The sequence below is a fragment of the Macaca fascicularis genome, chromosome 8 (genome assembly GCF_037993035.2).
Source record: "Macaca fascicularis isolate 582-1 chromosome 8, T2T-MFA8v1.1".
Classification (NCBI taxonomy): domain Eukaryota; kingdom Metazoa; phylum Chordata; class Mammalia; order Primates; family Cercopithecidae; genus Macaca; species Macaca fascicularis.
In genome coordinates, this window is record NC_088382.1 from 110,527,251 (window position 1) to 110,540,946 (window position 13,696).

Genomic DNA, 13,696 nt, shown 5'->3' on the forward strand with positions numbered 1-13,696 from the left:
CTAGTCAGCCAGTGAGCAATGCCGTCTTGGCTCAGGCGACTGTTCCCTGTCAGGCCAGCAGAGTGAGAGAGTCTAATGGGGTCCCTCTTCCCAGGGTGCAGGCCAGGCAAGTTATAGGGGAATGTTGTTTTGCTTAGTTCTTGTTTTCTAATCTGGTGGAGAAGAGACAAGAGGAGAAATGGGAAGGAAAACAGGGGCCTGTCTGGCAAGCAAGTCGCAGGTGTGAGGCCCGGAAGCCTGAACGGTAACAGCACATTGGAGGCACCTGAGAGGCTCAGTGAGGGCGTCTTCACCCAGAGGCATTATTCAAATAGCAACTGTGTGGCGTGGGCACAGCCACTCAGAACAGGCAGCAGCAGGGACAGCGGGATAGCAGGAAGGCCTGACCATCTGACCTGACCTGATGTGTCATGATGTTTCCTCGTGTGTGTGCATTTTTCTTGACGTGTGTGGCCATCTCTTATCAGCCTCTGTGACCTCACTTCCTCCTTTTCCAAACGAGCACTTCGAGGAGCCCAGGGGAAGGGTTGGCTTTGGAGGATTTGGCCAGGGTTGGGGGGCCAGGCCCCTGCGGAGTGGGCAGTGCAGTTGTGCCTTCCAGCTGCTGCTTGGGTCTTAGGGAAACTCATCTGCCCAAGGGGGCTTAGGAAATCTGATTTGCTTTTCCTTTTCTCAGCCTTTCTGGGCATAAGGGGAAGGAGGAAGCAGTTTGAATCCCATTTCGGGCTGCAGAGAGTTCTGGATGAGTAAGCATCAAAAACGTGGGAAGTTTCTGAAAAAGGTTTCTCAGCCGGCAGTGCTTTCACGCCTTGCTGGGGCGAGTCACTGCCATGCCGTGCAGATGACTCATCTGGGTAACTCCCTCGACAGAAGGAGCCAGTCAAGCTGCAGCGAATGTGGGTTGGGGGGATGGGGAAGAAAGGAATGAACACAGAGCATTCCCTGTCACTAGACGCTATGCTAGACACAATGTGTATCATCTTATTTAATGATCCCAAATACCCTGTGATGAGTCCATCCCAGACACTCTGACCCACTGCACACCTTGGGATCCACTACGTGAACACTTCCCTTCCTGACATCCCCAAGGCCCACCTATTTCACATGAAGCTCTGGATACTGTCAGAAAAAACATTCAACACCTGGAGATAAGGCCGAGAAGGGGGCCGGCACATCCTTTCAATATCGTAGCTGGTAAAAGGCCACCTTTGTGAATCTCACAGTCTAATACAATAGCCACTAGCCAAGTGTGGTTACAGAGCTCCTGACATATGCCAGTCTAAGTTGAGATGTGCTGTACATGTATGATCTACATTGGGTTTCAAAGACTTAGTATGACAAAAATTTTAATGTACCTTGTTAACATTTTTAATGTTGTTCATGTTGAAATAATATTTTTGATATATTGGGTTAAAGAAAACATATCATTTAAATTAATTTCAGGTCAGGTGAGGTGGCTCATGCCTGTAATCCTAGCACTTTGGGAGGCCAAGGCAGGAGGACTGCTTGAGCCCAGGAGTTTGAGACCAGCCTGGGCAACACAGAGAGACCCTGTCTCTACAAACAAAAACAAAACAAATAGCCAGGTGTGGTGGTGGAGATATTTTACATTCTTTTTTTATAGTAAGTCTTCAAAATCTAGCACATCTCAATTTGGACCAGCCACATTTAAACTTCTTAATAGTCACATACAGTGAGTAGCTACCATGTTGAGCAGTGCAGGTTTCGATCCTATTCTCAGACGGATGATGACCAACAAATAAAGGCAGTTCAAGTCCTCTAGCGTTCTAGTGTGAGCTGGAAGGCAGTTGTCTCCTCAAAGGGATCTTTTTCTATCCAAGGCAGCCACAGGGCTGGGGATGGTAGGTGTGGAGCTGTACCTTAAAGTATATGTCAATGCGCTGGAAATCCATGTCTTTCCTTCAGATATTTCCCTCCTCTCTGTTCATGAGCTACATGACCTTGAGCCAATCACCTCCTCTCTTGGGTTCTCAGGTTCCTCATTTGCAAAATGAGAGGATTGAACTTGAAGATGAGGCCCCTTCTGTCTTTGATGTGTCATCATTCTCTGAACCACCACTCAGGCAGCATCCTCTGGGGAGCAGCCACCCACTCTTGGGAGCTCTCAGGCACGTCCCAGAGCCGCCACCTGCTCTCAGCCATCTCTAGAATAAGTGGGGCTTGGAGGCTGGGAAATGAACATTAAGCTGCCTTCCCAACCTAAGAGTGGCTGCTCCCTTTGGAGAGGTGGGGAGATAAGACTTTGGATGTGTAGAATTCTAGGCGTAACTTTCTTTTTGGCCTACACGTGTATTTTTAAGGGGCATCTATTGCTTCCTGGAGCTGCTGTGGTTAATCATTAGCAGATAGATAAAGAAAGTTTAGCAGTAGAATTATCTTCTGAGGATCCCCAAGAGACTGTGAAGGAAAGTCGGAGTCTGAGTGTAACAAAGGAAAAAGGGAAGCTACACACTGATTGCTCACTGAAGGAGCTATAAGCTATAACGATGTCTTAATTTCTGTAGCTAAAAGTCACTGGAGCCTTTGATTAAACAAGGGGTTTGACTGTGAATATTTCTTTTAAATAAATGAACGAGGGGAAACCAAAGTGGATATGCCTTCCCCAACCCAAGAAAATGTCTGTCCCCTGGGGACCCACACCAAATAACAAAAAGAGGCCTGACTGGATGGTGCCCCCGAAGCACACCTATGGGACAGAAGCTACAGGAACCACTTTCTGTCTGTAAGTGGAGGGAAACTCTGAGGGTTAGAAAGCCCTGCAAATCAACGGACAGGAGATGCAGGTCCTGGAGGTCCAGGCAGAGTCCAAATGACCACCTGGGAAAAATGGTACATGTGGTGGCTTAGAACCCTCCATCTGTGCCTTGCTGTTGAAATTACCTTAAGATATTGTTTCTCTATCTCTTTTTAAAATCTGACACTGACCCTGCAATCTACTGTTAAATAATAGTTGTGTTTGTCCTGATCAAGTGATAAGGTTCTGTACCTTTTATTCAACTTTTCTACACTGCCTAGGCCAGAGTAAGTACTCATTAGATGTTGAAAGAATGAATGAGCCAATCAATCAAACAAAAAACTGATGGAAGCCAGGTGCGGTGGCTCACGCCTATAATCCCAGCACTTTGGGAGGCCAAGGCAGGCGGATCACGAGGTCAGGAGATCAAGACCATCCTGGCTAACACGGTGAAACTCCGTCTCTACTAAAAAATACAAAAAAAAAAAAAAAAAAAATTAGCCGTGCTGGTGGCGGATGCCTGTAGTCCCAGCTACTCAGGAAGCTGAGGCAGGAGAATGGTGTGAACCCAGGAGGCAGAGCTTGCAGTGAGCTGAGATGGCGCCACTGCATTCCAGCCTGGGCGACAGAGCGAGACTCTGTCTCAAAAAAAAAAAAAAAAAAAAAAAACTGATGGATACGTCAATGAATGAATGAGTGAATTCATGAATGAATGAACATGTGATTCTTACATCAGATGGGTAGTTGGACTAGGTCATTTTCTTCAACCCTGAGGTTCAGTGAAGTGTGAACAGAGAGGAGACCATGACTCCCTTCTCTGATGCTGAGGTCTGGCAGGTCTTTTCTCCTGACCTTTCCTCCCAGCAGAACAGCCTGGAGTTCATGCAGCAGGGGTCCCTCTCCTCCTGGTGGTGACTTCTAAGAGAAAGGGGCTGGGGGAGAAGCAGGGGCAGAGATGCCTTCTGTCACCTTGGAGCTTTTCCATTCAGGACGGTTCCTACTTGTCACATTAAGCCACAAGACTAGCCTTATATACAAGGGCTCTAGAGAGCCCCTCAGTGGTATGATTCATGAGCTGCTAGGGAGAGCACAAAATAACGCCTCCTCTGCTGCCTGAAATCCCACCATTTTGGGGTGCACTGATAATTCCTTTGCGTCTTGAAGGATGGGAATTTTAGGAGTTCTCTAGCATAGTACATGTAAATCTGGGAAAAGAGGCTTCTTAAGCCTTCTTAGTGCTTATTGGCTTTGCCCTTAGCTAGGAAGGAACCCAGCAAGGGGTGCTGGAGACCCACTCTGCTGCCTTCCTTCCCAGGCACTGCAGGACCTGGCTCCTACCTCCCTAGAGCTTGGGGCTATCAGTCACTCACCTGTAGGAACAGCCAGTGCCTTGCATGTGTTCTGGGCTCTGCTCCCGCCTGCTTCTCCACACCTATCACCCTCTGCTCCTCCACACCTATCACCCTCTGCTCCTCCACACCTATCACCCTCTGCTCCTCCACACCTATCACCCTCTGCTCCTCCACACCTATCACCCTCTGCTCCTCCACACAAACCTTGGTTTCATCCAGACATGCCTTCCTCATTCCACTCCCTGAGCTCTGTCCACCCCAGCTTTACCTGGCCTGCCTTCCTTCCAATCCAGGCTCCAGCGCTGCTTGGCCAGCCTTGGATGTCTGATTAGGGGCCAGCCGGTTAACTTGTCTGGTTTCTTCAGTATCAAAACAGAAAGATTTATATCAACCTTATCGATCTCACAGGGTGGTAGTAAGAAGTAAGGAGTAATCCTGATTATAAAATTTTTTTATTTTATTTTATCTATTTTTTTTTTAGAAATGTGGTCTCAATATGTTGCCCTGGATGATTTTAAGCTCCTGGCCTTAAGCAGTCCTCTCACCTCTGCCTCCCAAAGTACTGGGATTACATGCGGGAGCTGCCATGCCCAGCCAATGAAAATGTTTGAAAATTTCAAAATGCTACACAAATACAGGGTTATTATAATGCTGATCCTAAAGGACCAGCAAACACAGGCACTCACGTAAACTGGGGATTTTAATGTCTGTCCTTATGTTTTAGAGAAAATTTGACTCATGGGCTTGCAAACTCTTTGTAAAAGTATGGGCTACAGGTGTGATATCACTTTCTCAGGCTGCATGTGTTTTAAATGAGAGACGGGAAGATATTCTTTGATATTATACTTTTTCTCTGTATTATTTATTTATGTATTTATTTATTTTTGTGAGACGGAGTCTCACTCTGTCCCACAGGCTGGAGTGCAGTGGTGCAATCTTGGCTCACTGCAAGCTCTGCCTCCCAGATTGATGCCATTCTCCTGCCTCAGCCTCCCGAGTAGCTGGGACTACAGGTGCCCACCACCTCGCCTGGCTAATTTTTTGTATTTTTAGTAGAGATGGGTTTCACCGTATTAGCCAGGTTGGTCTCCAGCTCCTGAACTCGTGATCCACCCACCTCAGCCTCCCAAAGAGCTGGGATTACAGGTGTGAGCCACCGCACCTGGCCCCTCTCTGATTTATTTTTATAGTGAAAGTCTAATGGTCCTCTGGACATTGGTGGATAAATCCACAGTGGATTTTTTTCTTTCTTCTAGGCTAAGAGTCTTCGTAGTGACAGACACTGGATTCCAAGGAAATAGAGATGACATGAATAAGTAAGTAAGGGTTTTCCCTTTCTCGCTCTTTTTTTTTTTTTTTTTTTTGACACAACTTCTGATCTCAAGCAATCGTCTCACTTTAGCCTCCAAGTAGCTGGGACCACAGGTGCACACCACTGAGCCCAGCTTTCATTCTCTTTTTATTCACATCTTCAACTTGGACACCTGATGAGCAACAGGGACTCAGAGCAATAGCAAAAGCCATTACCAGCCCGGCTTCTGAAGCTCTGTCTTTGGAATCCCAGCTCCTTACAAATCTCCTTCCTGTTCTAGGAGGATGTCTGACTCCAAAGCCCATTATTAGAATCCTTTTAACAGGCCAGGCATGGTGGTTCACACCTGCAATCCCAACACTTTGGGAGGCCAAGGTGGGAGGATCGCTTGAGCCCAGGAGTTTGAGATAAGCTTGGCAACACAGCTAGACCCAGTCTCTACTACTACTACTACTACTACTACTACTACTACTACTACTACTGCTGCTGCTGCTGCTAATAATAATAATAATAATAATAATAATAAATTAGCCTGGTGTAGTGTTGCATGTCTATAGTCCCACCTACTTGGGAAGCTGACAGGTGACAGGATTGCTTGAGGCCAGGAGTTCAAGGCTGCTGTGATCACGCCATTATATTCTACCCTAGGAGACAGAGTAAAAGAGTCTGTCTCAAAAAAAAAAAAAAAAAGAATCCTTTCAACAGATGAGGAAACCAAACTCAGAGGCAAGAAAGTTACCACTTGTGCAAACACACAAGTGATCAGTGGGAGATGAGACCAAGGCCTGACCCTCTCCAACGGCCCATAACGAGTGCATGCGATCACGTAATACATTATTTTCAAAGACTATTTTAGCCACTTGTTTTTATAATTTATAAACATGGGTCAAAAATACAAAATTTTCTTTTTTTTTTTTTTTTTTTGAGATGGAATCTTGCTCTGTCACCCAGGCAGGAGTGCAGTGGCACAATCTCAGCTCACTGCAAGCTCCACCTCCTGAGTTCACATCATTCTCCCGCCTCAGCCTCCCAAGTAGCTGGGACTACAGGTGCCTGCTACCACGCCTGGCTAATTTTGTTTTTGTATTTTTAGAAGAGACGGGGTTTCACTGTGTTAGCCAGGATGGTCTCGATCTCCTGACCTAGTGATCCACTCGCCTCGGCCTCCCAAAGTGCTGGGATTACAGGCGTGAGCCACCGCACCCGGCCAAAACTACAACATTTTCAAAAGACTGTTCCTCCCACCTTTTCCCCCCAAGTACCCAGTTCTTCTGAGAGGTAACAAAATATATCAGTTTCTTGTATATTTTTTCAGAGATATTTTATGTATATATAAGCAAATCTATTTGTTTTGCTTTTTGGAGCTTTATTTCACAATTGATATACTCACTGTCCCTCACCTGGCTTCTTTTACTTAACAATATATTTTGTAGGTTTTTTCATGTGAGAACAAAGCTTCCTCTTTCTTTTTATGGCTGTGTGGTATTCAGTAGACTGATAGAGATATAGGTGGTTTCCAGTCGTGTGCTATTTAAACAAAGCTGCATTGAATAACTTTGGTATATGAGTATTTCTGCAGGATACTTTCCTAGAAGTAGATTGCTTGGGTACAGGGGTGTGTGCCTTTGAAATTGAAGGGATATTGCCAAATTGTCCTCTGAGTTAGCTGTACCAAGCGACACCCCACAGCAATGCCCAAATGCTTTCTCCTCACCACCGCAGTGGCTTTTCAGGCTCTGTGATCCTTGCTAAGGTCTCTACTCTCAGACCTGCACGCTAGGCCTGACAAGACTCATTTCTCATTTTGTATCCAGTACGACCTTCCAGTTTGCTTAGAACCAGATGTCACTCTTCTAGTGACTAATGCAATATAAACTTCCAGGAAAAACAAAAACACATCCTCCCTACGAGGTACATCATGATTCTATCCAAATAGCCATTATGTTTTCAGGGTATGATTTATTCCTTATTTAACCAAATCCCTTCCTGGCCAAGGCTACATGGCTCTGTGTAGGGAATGGCTCTGCCATGGTGCCTTAGCACCACTGCATGTTACCCATATGGACAAAGGCTTGTGTCACAGCTTCTCCGTGTCTTGGCAGAAGACCTCAGGATCCTCCCAGAATGCAGAGACAGGGAGACCTCTATGAAGCTGCTATGAGGCCATCCCCCACTCACCTCTCTATGTCCTCTGGAAGGCTGTCAGGAGACAGTTTCGTCACAGGATTCTTGGGGTGTCACTTTTTCAGCTGGAAACCTCTGTGGCCAGTGGCGTCTTTGCCCGAGTTTTGTTTGGGCCCCCTGGGATTGTTCTGCCCACTCAGCCCAGCAGACTGTGCTTGGCTTACGCTACCAGCCCGGATCCCACACCTGCCAAGGGCAAGCCAGGTGCTGAGCAGCAAGGGAGGTGTGAGAAAGCACAGGGTCTGGCCAATGCGCACAGCCAGGTGTAGGGGCTGCCAGGTGTATGGGCTGTGCCAGAGAGGACAGCTCCAGGTGCTGGCCCAGGTATCTGCTCCATGTGAGGCTGTAGCTGGATCAGGCGTATCACAAGTGCTTCTACTGCAGGCACTGGGCAACGTGGTGGCACCCAGAAGCTTGGAGACAATAGGAACTGCAGAGCCCCAAAGAGGGTGTCACAGCCCTGGCTTGGGGAGCTCCTAGATCTGGGCTCCCCAAAGGGTAGCAGTTCTTCTCTCCTAGTCGCCTGCAACATGGTGAGTGGAGTGGGGGGCACGTTTCAGCCCTGTTTGTGTTACACAGCTCTTTCAGTCCCACCATTCAGTGGGTCCCAGTTCTTGTCCTAAGTCCAGGAAGAAGGAGGTACATGGACAACTGGAGGGTGAGCAAGGCAGAGAGGAGCTTCATTGAGTGACAGAATAGCTCTCAGGAGACCTGAAGTGGGTAGCTCCTTGCTGCAGGCAGGTGGTCCTGAGGAGTGTCCAGCTCTCAGGGAAGAGGAGACCTGGAGTGAGAAGCTCTTATCCACAGGCAGGTCATCCTGACATCTGTCTGTGTGTTTAGCGGAGTCTGGGACTTTTATGGGTGTTGAAGGGAGGAAGTGCGTGTTGATTGGCCCATGGGTGGCCATGGGCGGGGCTGGAAAAAACACAGTAGGTTCTCACTCCCGCTGTGGACTCCACTGGGAACGGACGGGCCCCAGGCCTCAGGCCGTCCCTGTCTTCAAAGTGTGGCTTTGGACGGGCGCGGTGGCTCATGCCTGTAATCCCCACTTTGGGAGGCCGAGGCGGGCGGATCACGAGGTCAGGAGATCGAGACCATCCTGGCTAACATGGTGAAACCCCGTCTCTACTAAAAATACCAAAAAAAAAAAAAAAAAAAAAAAAAAAAAAAAAAAAAAAAAAAAAAAAAATTAGCCGGGCTGGTGGCAGGCGCCTGTAGTCCCAGCAACTCGAGAGGCTGAGGCAGGAGAATGGCGGGAACCCGGGAGGCGGAGCTTGCAGTGAGCTGAGATGCGCCACTGCACTCCAGCCTGGTCAACAGAGCAAGACTCCTCAAAAAAAAAAAAAAAGAAAGAAAGAAAGTGGAGCTTCACCGGGACCACCCCTTTCCACCCAGGAACCTGTCTGTCTCCTGCTGCCATCGACAGGTTTATCTACCGCAGCGCCCTGCCTATCCGTGCCAAAGGGGGCCTGCAGGCCCCTTTCAGTCTTCCTCCCCGTGCTCGTTGGCACCCAAAGTTTGGAGGGGGCAGAGGCGGCAGGGGGCTGGCATGGGGCTGGCATGGCAGCGCTGCCCCAAGTCTACGCACACCCGGCCTGGTTGCAAAGCGCCCCGGACTTGGCCAAAACTTTGCGCTGTCCCAGAGCAGACACTGGGAGACGGGAGAAGCCAGGCATCTGGAGCAGGCGCTTCTGAGCCTGCGGAGGAAGGGGGACTTCCCGGGGCCCCAAGAACACAGGGATGCCGGGGTTGGGAGCGGTGACTGGGCAGCTGCAGCTGCAGCTGCGCAGGAGGGTAGGGCTTCCGCCCCGCCGACTCAGAACGGGGCGGGGCTCCGGCCTCTTCCCGGCTCCGGCCAGCTCCGTGGAGACTGGAGCCCCAGCCGCGCCTCCCTGGCTGCAGCTGGTGTTTTCACAGTAGCCGCTTCAGGTGGGCGGCCACGGCCGTCAGTTTTTCATGGCCTCCAGGTTCTGATGAAGCGTGGGATTTTCTGCCCAGTACCCCTCAGAACAAGAAACCACCTTGCTGCAGTCTGTAAGTGGCTCCTCAGTAACGGGGCACCCACAACTTTCATGGCATCCGCCCCTGTTACTTTTGCGTTCTCCCTTCTGTGTGTGGGACCAGGAAACTGTGGAGCTGGCTCTCAGCTTACTCCTCTTTGTGCTATGTAAGCGATCAACTGTCTGACTTTAAAAGTGACTCGTATTTTTCCTTGTTGAATCAGACAGACCTTGGTCTGGGTTTTGCTTTGTGTTTTATGTGTGAGCTTTATACTCTGAAGTCACTTTATGTTTTTTCATTTGTTAACAAATATTTCTATCATATTTCCTATGGACCAAGCACTTTACAAGGTATTCATTTAGTACTTGGTATAACTCTATAAAGTCAATGCTATTATCACCCCCACTTTAAAAAATGAGGAAGCAAAGCCCAGAGTGGTTAAGAAACTTGTCCAAGATTACACAGCCAGTGGCAGAGTCAGATGGGCTGCTCTGGAGTCAAGGCTCTTAACCACTGTGTTTTGCTGCCTTATGTTAATAGAATCTACACTTAGGGCACTTTTTCTCAAACAACACACATCAGAAGCACCTAGATTACCCATCTGAAATGTAGTTTCCTGGGTTCCATCTGGACCTATCCTGTGAGAATCCTTGGTAATGGGTCCAGAAATTCCAGATACCTAGAGATAGAACCAACACTGTCCCGCAATGAAGCAACTGGAGGATGCACAGACAGGAGACTGGGTCCCTGGAGACCTGAGGAGCCACCATTTACGCAATTTGAAAACCCTGACTCTTTGGAGAAAAATTCATTCCTATTTGGTTAAGCCACTGCAGCTGGGTTTTTCTTACATGTAGCTGACTATTCCTAACGGAAGCAGAGGATCTCTTTAAATAGGAGTAATGTATTTGCTTATAATAATTTGATTTTCTGAAACAACACTGTAGAAATACAATGTAGTCCACATATGTAATTTAACATTTTCTAATGCTACATTTTAAAATGGCAAAAAGAGATAAAATTATTTTAATATATTGTATTTAACCCAATATATTGAAAGCATTATTTCAAACTGATGCTAAAAATCATCAGTGATATTTTTACATTCTTTTTTTTTTTTTTTAACTAGGTCTTCATAGTTCAGTGTGCCTTGTACGCCTTTTATTTATGGCACATCTTAATTCAGTCTGGCCACATTTCAAGAGCTCCATAGCCCCGTGTGGCGGCGAGCAGCTGCTGTATTGGACAGTGTAGTCCTACAGCTCCTTATCTGCGACCTGTTTTGTACTCTGGTTCTCAAACTCGACTGCATTGGAATCATCAGAGGAGCTTAAAGGAATGCTACCTTGGTGGTCCCACCTCAACTATTGACACATCAGAGGTCTGAGTGCTGCTGGGGAATCAGGAGTTCTTAAAGCTCTCCAGGTGATTCTAGTTTAGGAATTACTGTTCTAGCATCTTTATTTCTTGAGCCTCATTATCAGTCTGGGAACAGGTGGATGGTGTTTTTTTCAGGAGCTGCTCTTTCCAAATCAGAACTGGCAGGCTTGCACTGGGTCTAAACTCTGTCTCCAACTCTGGCTCCACCTCCCTCTCTCACACACACATGTGTAGACACACAAACCCCACCAAGGCCCTAGAAGCGTAGTCCATGTCACTCTATGTTACCAGGTCAATGTAGCTGTGGTCTCAGGCCAACCAGATCATACTAAAATATCCCAAGGATGAGCTCTCTTCATTCTCAAAGACTTAAGTTACAACAAAATCCTGGGACCATGAATATGCCTGTAAAGATAGATGTAAAACTCTGATCATGGGCTGGAAAGAGTAAAACAAGCCCCTGTGGAGGTCAGAAAAGGCCAGATCCATGTGATGCCTATGAACAAGCGCCAGCCCAGCAGTCCTCAGGACAGGCATCCAGAAGAAAGCTGGCTGTGCACTAGGACTCTAGAAGCCAGGTACATTTCTTCCTAAAGTCCCTTTCAAATTAACCAATAACTCCAAGTGATGCTTTTGTTTTTACTTTTATTTTTTGAGACAAGGTCTCGCTCTGTCGCCTAGGCTGGTGTGTAGTGGAGCAATCATGGCTCACTGCAGCATCAACCTCCTGGGCTCAAGCTATCCTCCCACCTCGGCCCTCTGAGTAACTGTGACTATAAGCGAGTGCCACCATGCCTGGCTAATTTTTGTTTTTTTTGTAGAGACAGGGTCTCTCTATGTTGCCCAAACTGGTCTCCAACTCCTGGTCTCAAGCAATCCTCCTGCCTCAGCCTCCCAAAGTGCTGGTATTACAAGCATGAGCCACTGTGCCCAGCTCAATTGGTACTATTATTGATACCCTGTGTCAGACATTGCTTCTTTAAAGAACAATCAGCTGTTAAATACAAAACAAAACTTTATTCTGGAAATAAGGTCTTAAAAGCAAATTTCCCAAGTCAGATCCATTCTCTCCAACCCAACAGTTTTTTGAGTACCTATTCTGTCATCCATTATCTTTGGTTTTTACAAAGGAAGAAAGGTAGACTTTTTGCTAGGAAACACAGGTGCCAGAAGGGGATTCAAGGTTTATTCACAAATGTTTGCTAAGTATCTGCCTTGTGCCAGGTTCTATGCTGAGTGCTGAGAACAGAATGATAAAGAGGACAGTTTCTGCCCTTCCAAAGCTTAAATTGTGTCTCTGTTGGGTATAGCACTTGGCTGGAGTGTCTCCCCAGAATGCTTGCCCTGGGTAGAGGGGGGTATACTTCTTGCTGATATCCTCTTGTATATGCAGGGTCTAGCTGAGGACAGTTTTTCGTCAGTAAGAGTTCCTGCTGGAGGTCAGTCAGGTAATTGCTGCTGGTAGAAATGATCTCCTGCTAGCAATTATCAACAATGAAAATGTTGATTAAATAATGGGTCCTCTAACTTCTTAATCTGAAAAGTTATTTTTCTTTAATGGCATCAGTAAAGGGATAAAGAGTTATCATGTGGCTTTCGTTAGGATGCCTAAGGACTCAACTGATCTCAAATGATCTTTAATGAAACTAACAAGAAAACATTAGAGGAAATAAAAAGAGGGACACTATAAAAACTTACTGGCTTCTACTCTCCAAAATTGTCAAGGCCATGAAGACAAAACCAAGAAATTGTTCCTGATTAAAGGAGACTAAAGACTAGAGACCTAACAACTAAATGTGATTGGAGATTCTGGATTGGATCCAAGACCTAGACAAAAAATTGTTTCTTTTGCTACAAAGGACATTAATGGTACAATTGATAGATTTGAATAAGTTCTGTAGATTACAGTAACATAGCAATGTAAATTTCTGATTTTGATAATTATATTTTATATGAAACTAAATTTTCTTATTTTGATTATATAATTTTATATGAGACTAATTATTTTGTATGTCCTTAAGAAAAAAAGAAAACCGAGTCTATGGAAGTAAAGCAGCATCATATCTGCAACTTCTTTTTTTTTTTTTTTCAGACAGAGTTTCACTCTTGCTGCCCAGGCTGGAGTGCAATGGCATGATCTTGGCTCACCGCAATCTCTGCCTACCGGGTTCAAGCGATTCTCTTGTTTCAGCTTCCCAAGTAGCTAGGATTACAGGCATGTGCCACCATGCCCTGCTAATTTTGTATTTTAAGTAGAGATAGGGTTTCTCCATGTTGGTCAGGCTGGTCTTGAACTCCTGACCTCAGGTGATCCGCCCACCTTGGCTGGGATTACAGGCATGAGCCACTGCGCCCGGCCATATCTGCAATTTTCAATTAATTTTTTTAGAGAAAAAATAAAGGAAAAATGTTGACATTTGGGAAGTCTGTGTAAAATAAAAGGGTACCTAAAACTTTGTGTATTCTTTCTGTCACTTTTCTGTAAATTTAAAACTTTTTAAAAATAAAAAAAAAATAGCAGAATATCTAATGTTCACTCCTATAGTTAAGAATATGTGGCCAGGCATGGTGGCTCACGCCTGTAATCCCAGCACTTTGGGAGGCCAAGGCAGGTGGATGACCTGAGGTCAGCAGTTTGAGACCAGCCTGGCCAACGTGGTGAAGCCCCATCCCTACTAAAAATACAAAAATTAGCCAGGTGTGGTGGCAGGC